We start from the raw sequence: 12422 nt of genomic DNA on the forward strand, positions 1-12422 counted from the left end.
ATATTACACCTGTAAATTCTGTGCGCGACTTTTCAGACACTATGTATACGTCCTGACGCGCGTCGCTCTATGCGCACGGGAAAACGTATTTAGCCGGTAATGAGCGGCTGGAAGTTTTTGTTATAATTAGGTTGCTACCTCGCTTCCGGTATCCCGGTGTGCGAGCTTTCACAGAACTGAGATTTCTTTATCAGCCTCTCTTTCTCTCTTTGTCTCTCTCTTTCTCTCTCTCTCTCTCTCATACGTTGCCCTAAAAAAATGTATCATGCGCATATACCGCGCACATTGTACACGGGAATATAAAGATGCGCAAGGTGCACACCGGGTGATGCATATGCACGAGCGCGTTTTGCAAAAAAAGAGAGAAAGAGAAGGTATATGTGTATGAGAGAAAAAGAGAGGGAGGGAGGGGGGGGAGAGAGAGAGAGAGAGAGAATACTTGATTAGCCCTTTTTCTGACATCCCGGAAATGTTGCCTTTATTAACCAAGATGAAGAGGAAACTCTGGCTCTACGGCTCTTCCTTTGTCGCAGCGAACAAATTTAGTTTTTCACAACGTTGAGTCTTCCAGATCTCCTATTTATTTATTCATTTATTCTTTATTTTTTCTCATATTTTTATTTATCTTCGGGATAGATTTACGCCAAGAATGTACACGTAGCTTTCGAAGTATTTCGTGCATTATTTGAAGAAATTACGAATAGAACAAGAAGAAACCTTGTTTCGGACTTTCGGCAACGTGAGCTCGAATTTACTGAGGAATACTGCACTGTCGCAGAATGCTACTGTTCCTAAGGTCCCACAGGTCACTCTGCAAGTAGATAGGTATAGATTGTACCGTGTGTGCTTAAGAAAACTTCTCGTCTTTCCTTTTCTTTCCCTCACACTCAGATAAACAAACTTATCTGTCTGATCTGCTAAGGCTAAGAGTGAAAGAACATTCTCTCCATCGACGTGTCTCCAGCTCTACATGACCGAGAGACACTGGTATCGATCGATTCGCTAGATGCAGGATAAATACTGGTTTATGCGGACACATATCACGGGATCGGCATTCGCTTAATGCATTCGCGCATCATAAACATTTTCCTTTCAGCTGTGCGTGGCTCGTATGTCGTGTAAATCAAATCTGACTAGGGCGTTAGTTGCAGATCGCAAGAACACCGGACATCGATATTCTCTGATATTCATGAGCTATAAAACTGTACTTGCGCTAAATTATAAAAGTTATAAATTGCGATTTAAACTACGATCGATGTCTTAGACGTTTTTTTCTTATTGTGTTGATAACGTATTATTAGATCATAATTTGTTTTGTTAATAAAAACACATACACATTTATTTATCACTATTATATTCCTTAATATCTACTGTTTCGGTTAAAATTAACCGAAACGCAAATTAAAAAAAATTGGAATGTGTTCATATTTATGCGATATTTTTCACAATACCTGTAATCTAATAAATTCGTAACAAAACGCTATAGGCACCGAACAGTTAAGACTGTACTGTACCATTCTAAGTACCGGCCATAGTGTCTTAAAATTGTAAATATTCATACAAATTATACAGCAAATCTAACATTTATCTGTATTTATTTTACGATTTAATCTTTTAAATTAATCTGCAATTTTTAATTAATTAAGATTCATTTTAACTATTCCAGAACTTTTGCTTTATGTTATTTGTAGTTACTTCTTTATAAGAAATTTATATACAATCATCATATCCTGTTGACCGTTTCGAAGTAGATAAAATAGTACAAAATGAACGAAGTCACCTTTATATTTTCATCCATCATAAAACAGTAGATGTTTTTCCGATTCGATTTCGTTCAAGTCTCTGACAGAGATAAAATGTAAAAACACTGTACTATTTTATCAGTGGGCGGACAGTTATCTTATTCGTTTTCTATGTTTCCATAAATGATTAGTGATACATTTTTATTTTTTCATTTGTTCACAAGAATAATACATTTTTAATAGCTTAACTTTAACTTTATACATATATCACGAAATGTTAATTTACTACTTCCGACGTTGGCCTTTAAATAAATTGCAGTCGTGTAAAAATATTAGAAAGTTATGATCTTATATCGTTTTTTATTATTGACGGACACACTTACATAAAGTATTAAAAAAATAAAGTATATATTTGTCAATTCATATATTCGTTCAATAATTCAAAACTTATCTTTCATCTTTCTTTCAAATAAAGAAAAACTGGATTTTTTATTCTGTTTCCGGGTTCACCTATCACTGTTCCATGAATTTCCATAAATTTTCTTATTCCAAAAGTAACGAGCAGTAATATATATTTAGGTCACAGAATTTTATTAAAAAAATTGTGAAAAGGTGCATTATCGTAAATTGACAGATTAATAAAAAAATTATACACTCGGAGTAATAATAATCCGCATTTAAGCACAGTGGCCTACATTAAAAAAAATAACTGAAATAATCGGTAATAAGCAGCAATGTATATTTGGGTCAGGGAATTTTATACAAATTTGTGAGAAAAGACATTATCAGAAATTGGCAGATTAATGGAAAAAAATACGCATTTGTGTGGTGTAATGACATTTCGCAATTAAGTACAACATCCTACATTAAGAAATTAATCAAAATAATCGGTATTTTGCAGCATTTTTATTTAGGTTGAGGAATTTTATAAAAAATGTGAGAATAGGCATTATTAGAAATTAGTAGATTAATAAAAAAAAATTGTACACTCGACATAATAACAATCTATACTTAGGCACACGGTGTGCTGTACGCTCTATATTAAAAAATTACTCAAATTAATTAATAGAGGCGCAAACTACAGAGATCGTTTGAAGTTTGAAGGTATCGCGTTCGTTATTAATAATTTAGGAGCGCATCGCATTACTCGTGGGAGTCGCTGGCTAATATCCGGCACGCTAAACCAGCTGCTGCAATATCGCGAAATCGGCGCTCGAATTTTCGGTCATCGCTCTATCCCTCGTGTATATCAGCGCGCGAGCCGCGTGCCCCTTTCCGAATAATCGAGCTTCCACTCTGTACGAGTTTCCGCCGCTCGCTGGTTCCGCCGCTATACGGACACGTCCCGTCCTCGGCTTCAGAAGAGCTTGCGCCAGTTTAGCACGCAGAGAGCCGCGCGCCGCGGTACGGAACACTCTGGGACAGGTTCCCAACGCGGTAGCGCGCCGCCGGCCGCAGTACCGTCGTACGGTTTGCGCAAGAACCATCCGCTCGTTTCTCATCGGCATGATACACGGCTCACCTGTCGTCATCGTTCTGTCATAAAGACCGAATTCTTCTCTCGACTCGCTATCGATCACACATCTTCGAGTCTTTTTTACGTCCGTCTTCTGTCTTTCTTTTGTCGATCAAGATCCTGCACCGAATCGTCGTACTTACGTGAACAGTGAACGATTGATAGACCCATTGATCGCGCGAACACCGGTGAACGATGTGATCGCATGGTCCCAATGGTGCACACGGCTCGGCGATGATCGAGAAAATCGATCGAAACACACCTCTCGATGATCCTCCAAAGGATGGACATAAACGCGACGACGCTTGATAGAGACGAGGGCGCGAAAGGTTTCAACGCTGGTTTCACTCCTGGCGATATCGTCTTCGAAACGTAGACGCCTCATATCGCGGCTCGGTGATTGAGAATCGATACGCGTACTGCGGAAGAATTATGTGACGATCGTGTCCGTGCTTCTCCACAATCCCCTTGGAATTTTGAGTATCTCTTGAAAAAGACAAAAATCTCTTCTAGTACGAAAGATCTTGAAGAGTCTAAATATTCAGGTCGTTCCCATGTTAATTATCTTTAATATTGTCAATGCGTAAGCGGGGTTGCTTTGTTTTAGTCGTTTATTTTTAATTCGTTTTAGTTCGTTCAGCTTTTCTCTACGTTTGTTGTTTTATCATTGTTTAAGTTAATAGCGTCAAATTTCAAGACACTTAAACGAACGCAGATGAGATCGAATTTGTCTCCTTAGATACTTTAATTACATTTATATCCGTTATAAATTTATTTTCATTGTTCGATTCATTACCTTGTTGACCAATATAATATCCAATTTATATTCACGTTAATTGTTTGATTTTTCAAATTGTCAAGTGACATTTATTTTATTGCGTTTACTTTTCTTCATTAATTATTCAAATATTTTCAGTTATTAATTTTGTCATTATCATAATTGACATACATATGCAATTGGATTTTTCTCCAATTATTTCAATAATTCTTTTATCGATTTCATTTTCGGGACTGTCGAATTTTTAGACATTTTAACAGTCGCCAGGGGACAACGATTGCAATAAGGTTCGAAAAGACGGAGAGATACTGACCTATACTGAGAGCACAGAAAGTTCAGTGATCACATAACTTCACGTCGTCGAATGTGCTTCCGCGAAGACAATCTCGTGAGTGCGAGAAATCAAACGGTGAGGACTCAAACGTGATTTATTTTTCGTCGCAAAAGTAAAAATATCGATGGAAGGAACTAGGTTGCAACACTTCGACTTTTGCTTCATTTGATATAAAATATCAACAGCGACGGCGACAATATAACTAAACAACTCTAAGGAGCAGCAACAATATACAGTAATATTAATTAACGCGTTCGAAGTTTTCTCCGTAAATAAATAATAAACAATAAACTGTGATATATAAATCTGAGATAGGTGGTCCCTTAAATTAATCATTGCCATCAATCGTTAAATTAACCGTGGACAAGAAATTTCATCCTTGACGTGTGTTTATGTGTCTGTGTGCATGTGCGGTTTATACACGACGGAACGTTTGCAATGAGATCGGACAAGTCAACGGAGTTAAGCATCGCTAATTATCTTAGAGCCGCTGTATAATTGCCACTAATTAATCAACGTGACTCTTGACGCTCCTTGCCTCTGTTGCATTCGAGCTTTGAATTTCACGCTTCCCGTCGCCAGGTGAGTCAAGCTGCAGTGCAAATATTTTTCGGCTATGACTTGATAGCCGCGTTTGCAAACATTTCACACACTTATCTAATTAAATAAGAAAAATCGTACATTTGATCAAAGCAAATCTTGATGTTTGAACGTTTCTGTATGAATTTATATCTGATGAATGTATATCTACATATCCGATTCTGTCAATCACGTGACAACATCTTTTTATATACTTATCTATACATAAACGGTACTCTAATCACGTAAGATACTCGATAAATACATTCCAAATCTTTTTTGCCGAGCTTGTGAACTAATAAACCGCTTTCACGAAGCCGGAGTTTCCGTTGATTGCAATCGAGAATGCACACCGTGTAATCCGATTTTTATAATTCCGTTCGCCTTCCGAGATTCGGAAACAACGATAGAATAAAAAAAAAAAAATAACAAAACCGAAATATTTGAATATAAAAATATCTGTGTGCTTATATATAATATTCTAGTGGATATGGAGTTCTAAGGATTTTTAAATAAAAAAGGAAAATGAAATTAATTACTCTTCATTTTGTGTATGTACTTTGTTGTACTTTCCACATTGTTCAGTATTAATTGTGGAAACAAATTTTATTTGATTTTCTAGAAAAAAATGATAATATTGGTCAGCAACGTGAAAATTACGAAATAAATGGCAAGAGTCTCAATGATACTACACCTATAATTGAAAATTAAATTCGCACATATCGATACTGCGTGATCGGCTTTTAGAACTTTATCATTCTTTTGGTTTCAACTTTGCCCGAGTATGCTCGAAAGAATTGCAGCACTAACACGCATCTGCCGCTGCATATCTCGCGGCTCGACCTCGCCGATTCTTTACATTCGCATTTACGTTTACGAGCGTGGAAAGCATGAAGATAAGTTGGAGTCGTTGTGGCAAGTTTCCGCGATGAACGTATCCGAAATTTACCATTGCATTGTGCGTCTCTTATCGGCCATAACAACTTCGGACTCTGGTCTTTCGCTGGTCAATGAAGCACGGACTCTGAGAAACTTTACTTGTCTTCTTATTTGCAATTATTCATCATGCATACAGAGTGTGAATTCATACTTGTTTTAATAGAATTTAAATAGAAGAAGGACAAAAAAGAAAAAGATAGTTTATAAAAAAAATAATATATATAAATAATAAATATTATTAGTGTTACTACATAAACAATGTTAATAATAACATGAATATGTTTTTATTCTGGTATTATTCTTCCACGTCTATATTATTAGAAGAATATAAAACAGTTTTTTTAATTTTCACGATTATACTTATATAAAAAGATAAAAGCTATAAAAATATATTGTAATTATAAATTATTTTAAGATGTATATATATATTATATATCTTAACGCGCGCGAGAGAGTTAAATTTCACATATGATTGTGTCACATCTTTTTTATATGCATTTATTTTTTCCATTAGGTATACTAAATGGAAAACATCATTGACCGTAATACACACATTTCTGTTGCATTCATTTCAATATTACTGAGTATTTCTGAAATATTTTTAAATATTTTTTCATATATTCTCACGGTTTTTATCTATTGAGGTGAAGTTCCGAGGAATAATATTTTCAAGAATCTCTGGAAAGCCTTTGAAACCCCAAAATACCGTGCGACTCGGAAAAGCAGGAACATTTTCATCTTGCGATACGGCATAAAAACTGCCGATTCAGCAGCTGGCGTTTTATTTGCACGTTGTTCTCAGGAAAATGCGATACCGTCGCGGTAGAAAAGTTTAAACGGGGCAAAATGCAATTTGTTCATCTATACGCGTTAGAGTAGAGGGAAATATCTCTGGTTTAGTAGCTGCGTTTATCTGCCACGCTCTCCTGTTTGCATACTCTGTTTGTATAAAGATCGAGTGTTAGAATTAATAAATCCATTACACGTAACTACACACGTAACAGACAAGCACCTCTTAATTCTATAATTTTCTTTCGCCAATTATAAATACGAAAATTAAATTACATAAACACGTTATTCATAAATTATTATTAAGAGAATTGTGATAATAATTTTATAATTTATTGTGGTAATTATATATATATTCAATTAATTAATTTTGATATTTTGCTTGCGATATTGGATTGAAATAATTTTATTTTAATCTATTATTATTATTATGTAATATGGATACTAGATTGATAATAATAAAACACATCAGTTTACTTGTATAAAGATATCTTGACATAATTTCAATATTATAAATTATTACATAATACACACAACACACACACACACGTATAATAAAAGACTCGAATTTATTTATTTATTGAATTATAGAGTTGTTTTATGAATTGTATATATTTGCTATATGTATATCGACACGCAATAACTTAAGGACACGCAAATGATTGTTTTATCGTAATCTTATTCAATTGGCCATATAATTTTTATGTTTGTTTTAAAAATTATTGCTCAGAATGAGACAAATGTTCACAACAACAAATGAATATAAAGCACTAGAATATTTTACTCAGTATAATGTGAAATTTTAATAAACCAAGCTGTCTCAGTAAAGCGATTAATATATGAAAATTGCGGTTGGTTCTGTCCCCGAAATATGATAAATTAATGTTTGCTAAGCATTGCTAGGAAATGATGTCAATTTATAACAAGAATTCTGCAAGCTCATGTAAAATTTTCAATTTTATTCGCGTAAGCACCGTTATCCCGATTGTTATTTCGTTGTCATAAACGTATTCGCGCGTTAGTGGGTTTTGCATACGCAGAAAATTTCATGTGGATTATTACGTTTATTTATTCGGTAGAGTTAGCAAGGCGGCCTGCTATAAAGTAATATTTATTTTACATTACATGCAATGCGCTTTCCAACCATTTTTTGCAGCATTGTTTTGCGTATACAAATCCACTGTACATAAAGAATCTAAACATGACGGAAGTGTACGTTATGATTACTCAACTATATAATGAAACGAACTGAATTTTATATATTGCAGTACTGAAATATAAGAAATTGAGATACGCACACACACATTTAAATAATTAGTAATTATATTGTCTACTTTATCAGTTAATTGTTTATCTATCTATGATTGATATATGTATAATTATTTTGATAAAAATATAAGAATTCTAGTATATTTTACCAGAAATATTGTGTTTGTCTCAATCAGAATTCTAGTTATCTCAACTAGAATTATAGTAGATTTAACCAGAAAAATCTCTAATTCATCCATTTTCCACCAGAATTGCTATTTAATCCAATCAGATCATTTTTCTCAGTGTGTTCCAATTAACTTCATACAAAAAATTCTTCCTTCGAAGAGAGGTGTCAATTACTTTCTTACAAATTGAGAGTTATTTCACGAGTGGGTTCATCACAGAAAAGCATTTCGTATTTCTCCATGCAAACTGCAATTCATCCCGCTTTCCTCGTCGCGATATCATACGCTCGTCGAATCGCGAAGCCTCGCTTTGCCGTGTGATATCCGGAATTTATTTTCGTGCCCTCTCATTCTGCCAAAATGAGGCACACCGCGGAAATTAAACTCGAGAATAATGAGTTAATTTGAGCTCGCGATTAGTTAACTCCACTGCTGCCCGATGTGGACGCCTGACTAGAGTTTCGCGCATGGAATTGCATCGAATTTTTCAACTGTAGTAAATGCTTGTGCAGAAATGAAATGGAACACGATATAATGATAAAGATTATAATTAATCTTCTTTTTGAACTTCCTTTCAATTATATTATTATCGTTTACGTATAACACTAATCATTCATTCGCATACATCGCAACGTATTCTTCAAAGTACGGTAATTTATCTTATTGTATCTTTTTTTAAATAGATATAAATTATCGATTCTGTGAAAAGTAAAGTGATGAAAATTATTATTATTATTATTATTATAAAAAAGAGAAAGTTATCTAATATAAAAACAAAAATTTTCTTTTTATTTTAATGCGATCTAATAATTTAATTAATAAGAAATATATGTAAGAAAATTTGAGGATATAAATTCTGTATTATTATATAATTTAAATAGTGTCTCGTTATTTAATATAAGAAATATTGAGCTTCCGATTACATAGATGTTTTGCAAGAATGTCAGGAAGTTAATACTAGAGCAACAAAGTATCTTTCACTTTGCTATACCAAGCTGAACCCAAACCCACACGCGTAGAATATTTTGGCGCTACCTTCATTATTCTACGCCTGCTTACGTCAGCTGCAAGAATGCGAAATCTTCGTTGAAGAAGCCGCGTGATTTGCGAAACTTGTCGACAACGTACATTCCGAAAATTCCGCCTCGCGAAATTTCGTTTCGCATGGACCTCCTTTCGTGCTCGTTGCGATCAGGAGTTAGAGAGAGACTGAGGAGAAAGGGTAACCACTATTACGGCACACGCAAGGAGTTAATTAGGTCCTGAAGTAATCCTTTGTTCCATTTTAGTTAATAGGACTACGGTTGTAACAGAGCCTGATAAACAAAGGCGTGCATTATATTAACGCGAAACTTATCGTGAAATATTATGTCTTCGCCGAGATGAAATCAATTTTGTCGATAATAGTGTTATCGTATTGTTATTATATATAGAAGTTTAAAATGCAATTCTTGTGATATTTTATTAACGAATAAATTATCGATAACAGTTGTTTACATGTATAAAAGTGTGTTTACATATATAAAAAAACACTATATTAGCTAAAAAAATATGAAACAAATTCTTTGATGAATCTGACGACTTTCTCCGTAACAAACGTGTTTTATTTTTTTATCAAACAAAAACAAATATGAAATTAATCGAGAGAAACAAAACTTTGTTGTTTACACTTCACGATCAATAATTTTAGAGAATTTTTATCTTTATTATAAAATAGCTTTGTGCTGTTTACAATAAAAATAAATTAAAATTTTTGAGAAGAAAAGATTGATGCTATTTTTCATTAAATTTTTTTGCAAAAATTTATTTATAAATATTTATCGATAAATTAAAAAGAGATATTCTAATAAAATGAAATGTATAAAGATTTAGAAATCTTCCTTTAAGAGAGTTTGTGGAACATAAATATCTCAAAATTTAATAAAGATGAAGAATTAATTTCAAACTATTGGGAGTTAAGAAACACGAGAGATTAATTAAGAGAAGAATCATGAGAAAATTATTAAAGGAACATAAAACGATAAAGCTTTGCTATCAAACATGGTTCTACGATCTTAACTCTTGAATAAAATTTTATACAAAAGATCATTTTATAGTAAAAAAAAAAAATGAGAAATAATGATGAAAACACTTATGATAAAGTGTAAGAAGTACGTATATGTTTGCACGTGTCATATCAAATTACGCAAATGAGTGTGAACGAGAGGGTGATTGCGTAAATTTCGATGAAACTATATTTGTTGTGAAAAATCATAAGTTTCGTGTTAAAAATGTCGACAGCTCGGTGTTAATCTATGGTCTGATTTGTGAAGTTACTCTACAATTTTATACAATATTACATATAACATACTGATTCTAGTAAACTATAACATATAACTAGTTACATATTAAACTTCATGTAACTACATACTAAACTATATATTATACATATAACTGCGTACGAATGCTACAAAATTACGTAATCGCGCGTTAGAAACTTCATAAAGAACCAAGGATTTAATATCGCATTTACAACTCCATTGTTAACTTGGCCTTCGAGAAAATGATTCTCTCGTTACGTACGAGGAAGATTACCGTAGATCTTGTATCACTTCTAACGTTCAACGCGTTACTTCCGGGACTGATAAAAAAAACGGAAAAGCAATTTTTCACCTAGCTTGCAATAGTCATCTGTACTCTTTAATCGTGCTCTTCTACGCGAGTCAAACAATTCGCGTTACAGGGAATGCCGATAATTAAAGCCATGGTAGATAAACGTTAAGGGACCGTAGCAGCACTTACAATCCTTGAAATGTGGCTCTTCAGTCGGTCGTGTACACGTGCCTTTAATTAAAGCTATCCTCTTCGTTTCTTAGCGCTGATAAATAATTGTTTGCGAAAGTAGTCGACGGCCGTATTATACTTACTAGCGTTCCTTTTAATTTACGCTTGTTCCATTACTCCTAATTCGTTCGTGTGCAACGTCGAATTCGTCGACGACGGCGGATATATCGCCGGAGGGTAGTACAAATGGGACGCGGGATCGGAGGGGGGAAAATGAGAGAAACTAATTCTACTTTTAATTTCTTGAGATTTCCACTTCGGAGAGGCAGCCACGGAATCGATAGCACACTGCCATTTTTGCTTCGTATCGGATTGGCCGTAATTAAAAGAGATTCCTGGCTTCACCCTCGATGTTTTTCTGAAATAAAATCGCAGCTGGTCCCGTATGTCGGGCACATTTGTTCGTCTAACTTGTTCTTACGTACAGATGACTCCGCAAGAAGTGTGCACTTTCCCATTTATAACGGATTTAAACTTTAGCAAATACTTTCTGATTTATGCCCAATTTAATTTTTACGCGCAAGCTTACAGTTTAATTGAAATTTAATACAAACTTCTGGAAAAAATTTATATCCGCGCGTAATCTCCATGAAAAATTTATGAAATTTATTTATTCAATTTCAGGAAAATCATCTCATACACACAGAACGAAAAATGGGATTTATATTGAATTTGGTAATAGATGAATAAATTGTGAATAGATTTTACAACAGACTGAAATACACGATCATTTAGCAACTTTCTATTAATAAATAATATAAACAAGAATATATATTATTTCCATAGAAGGATAATTTTTAAAAACGAATTTGGACAAAATATTTTTACGCTAGATGAGCTGTCGAATAATACGCTAAGAGAATAACGAATAGCAATTAATCAAGGAATTTGACATGCAGCAAGCCAGCAGGAAATCTGTTGCTATACGTCTTGCCTCGTAATATCATGTTGGCATGTCCAATAAACAAATAAACACGGTGTAAAGCGATATTCCAGCCTTTCGCCTCCTCGGAGACTTAAGACTATACCGTGCAATATGTCTGCGGGGCGTTCTCACTCTCGTATCTTCTCTGAAGTTAAAATACGACAAATACTAGCATTTCTAGCGTATACTAGTTGTGCAAGTAATCTTGAGATTTGCATGGATTCTATGCCTTTGCGGCGACACGTGTTACGGATATGCGACAGGAGTGCATATTACATCCGCGCGAAACGCAACGGGAATAGTTTCACAGTAGTGCAAGCAAATTGTTCTTACGCTTATCTTTTCGCTGTCCCGCCGCGCCGCTGAGAAATATCGCGTCATATGACGTTACATTCACGCTGTAATTATATAAATTATGTTACAGATATATGATAACATATTTTACGCGATCTCGTTCCTGATTTCTCTGGCATAAATTTAATTCTCCCCCCTCGCAAGTAGGAGGGCTTACGTACGCCTCTCAGAGCAGCGTATACTTTTCTTCTATCACAGCTTATTCCT

The 12422-nt window shown here is 34.3% G+C and overlaps 1 protein-coding gene across 2 annotated transcripts in view; it reads left to right on the forward strand.

The window, feature by feature from the left end:
* The first annotated feature begins 3685 nt into the window (after nt 1-3685).
* LOC108772034 (cysteine-rich secretory protein 1) overlaps nt 3686-12422 on the forward strand; it is a 47114-nt gene continuing 38377 nt past the window's right edge. The window contains exons 1-2 of one of the 2 annotated variants that reach the window (XM_018537478.1): nt 3686-3803; nt 4285-4952. The gene's annotated coding sequence lies outside the window, so the exon portion shown is untranslated. The remainder of the gene's footprint in view (nt 3804-4284; nt 4953-12422) is intronic. The other variant, XM_018537479.1, reaches the window with a different exon arrangement.

The sequence above is a fragment of the Cyphomyrmex costatus genome, unplaced genomic scaffold (assembly GCF_001594065.2).
Source record: "Cyphomyrmex costatus isolate MS0001 unplaced genomic scaffold, Ccosl1.0 scaffold175, whole genome shotgun sequence".
Taxonomy (NCBI): domain Eukaryota; kingdom Metazoa; phylum Arthropoda; class Insecta; order Hymenoptera; family Formicidae; genus Cyphomyrmex; species Cyphomyrmex costatus.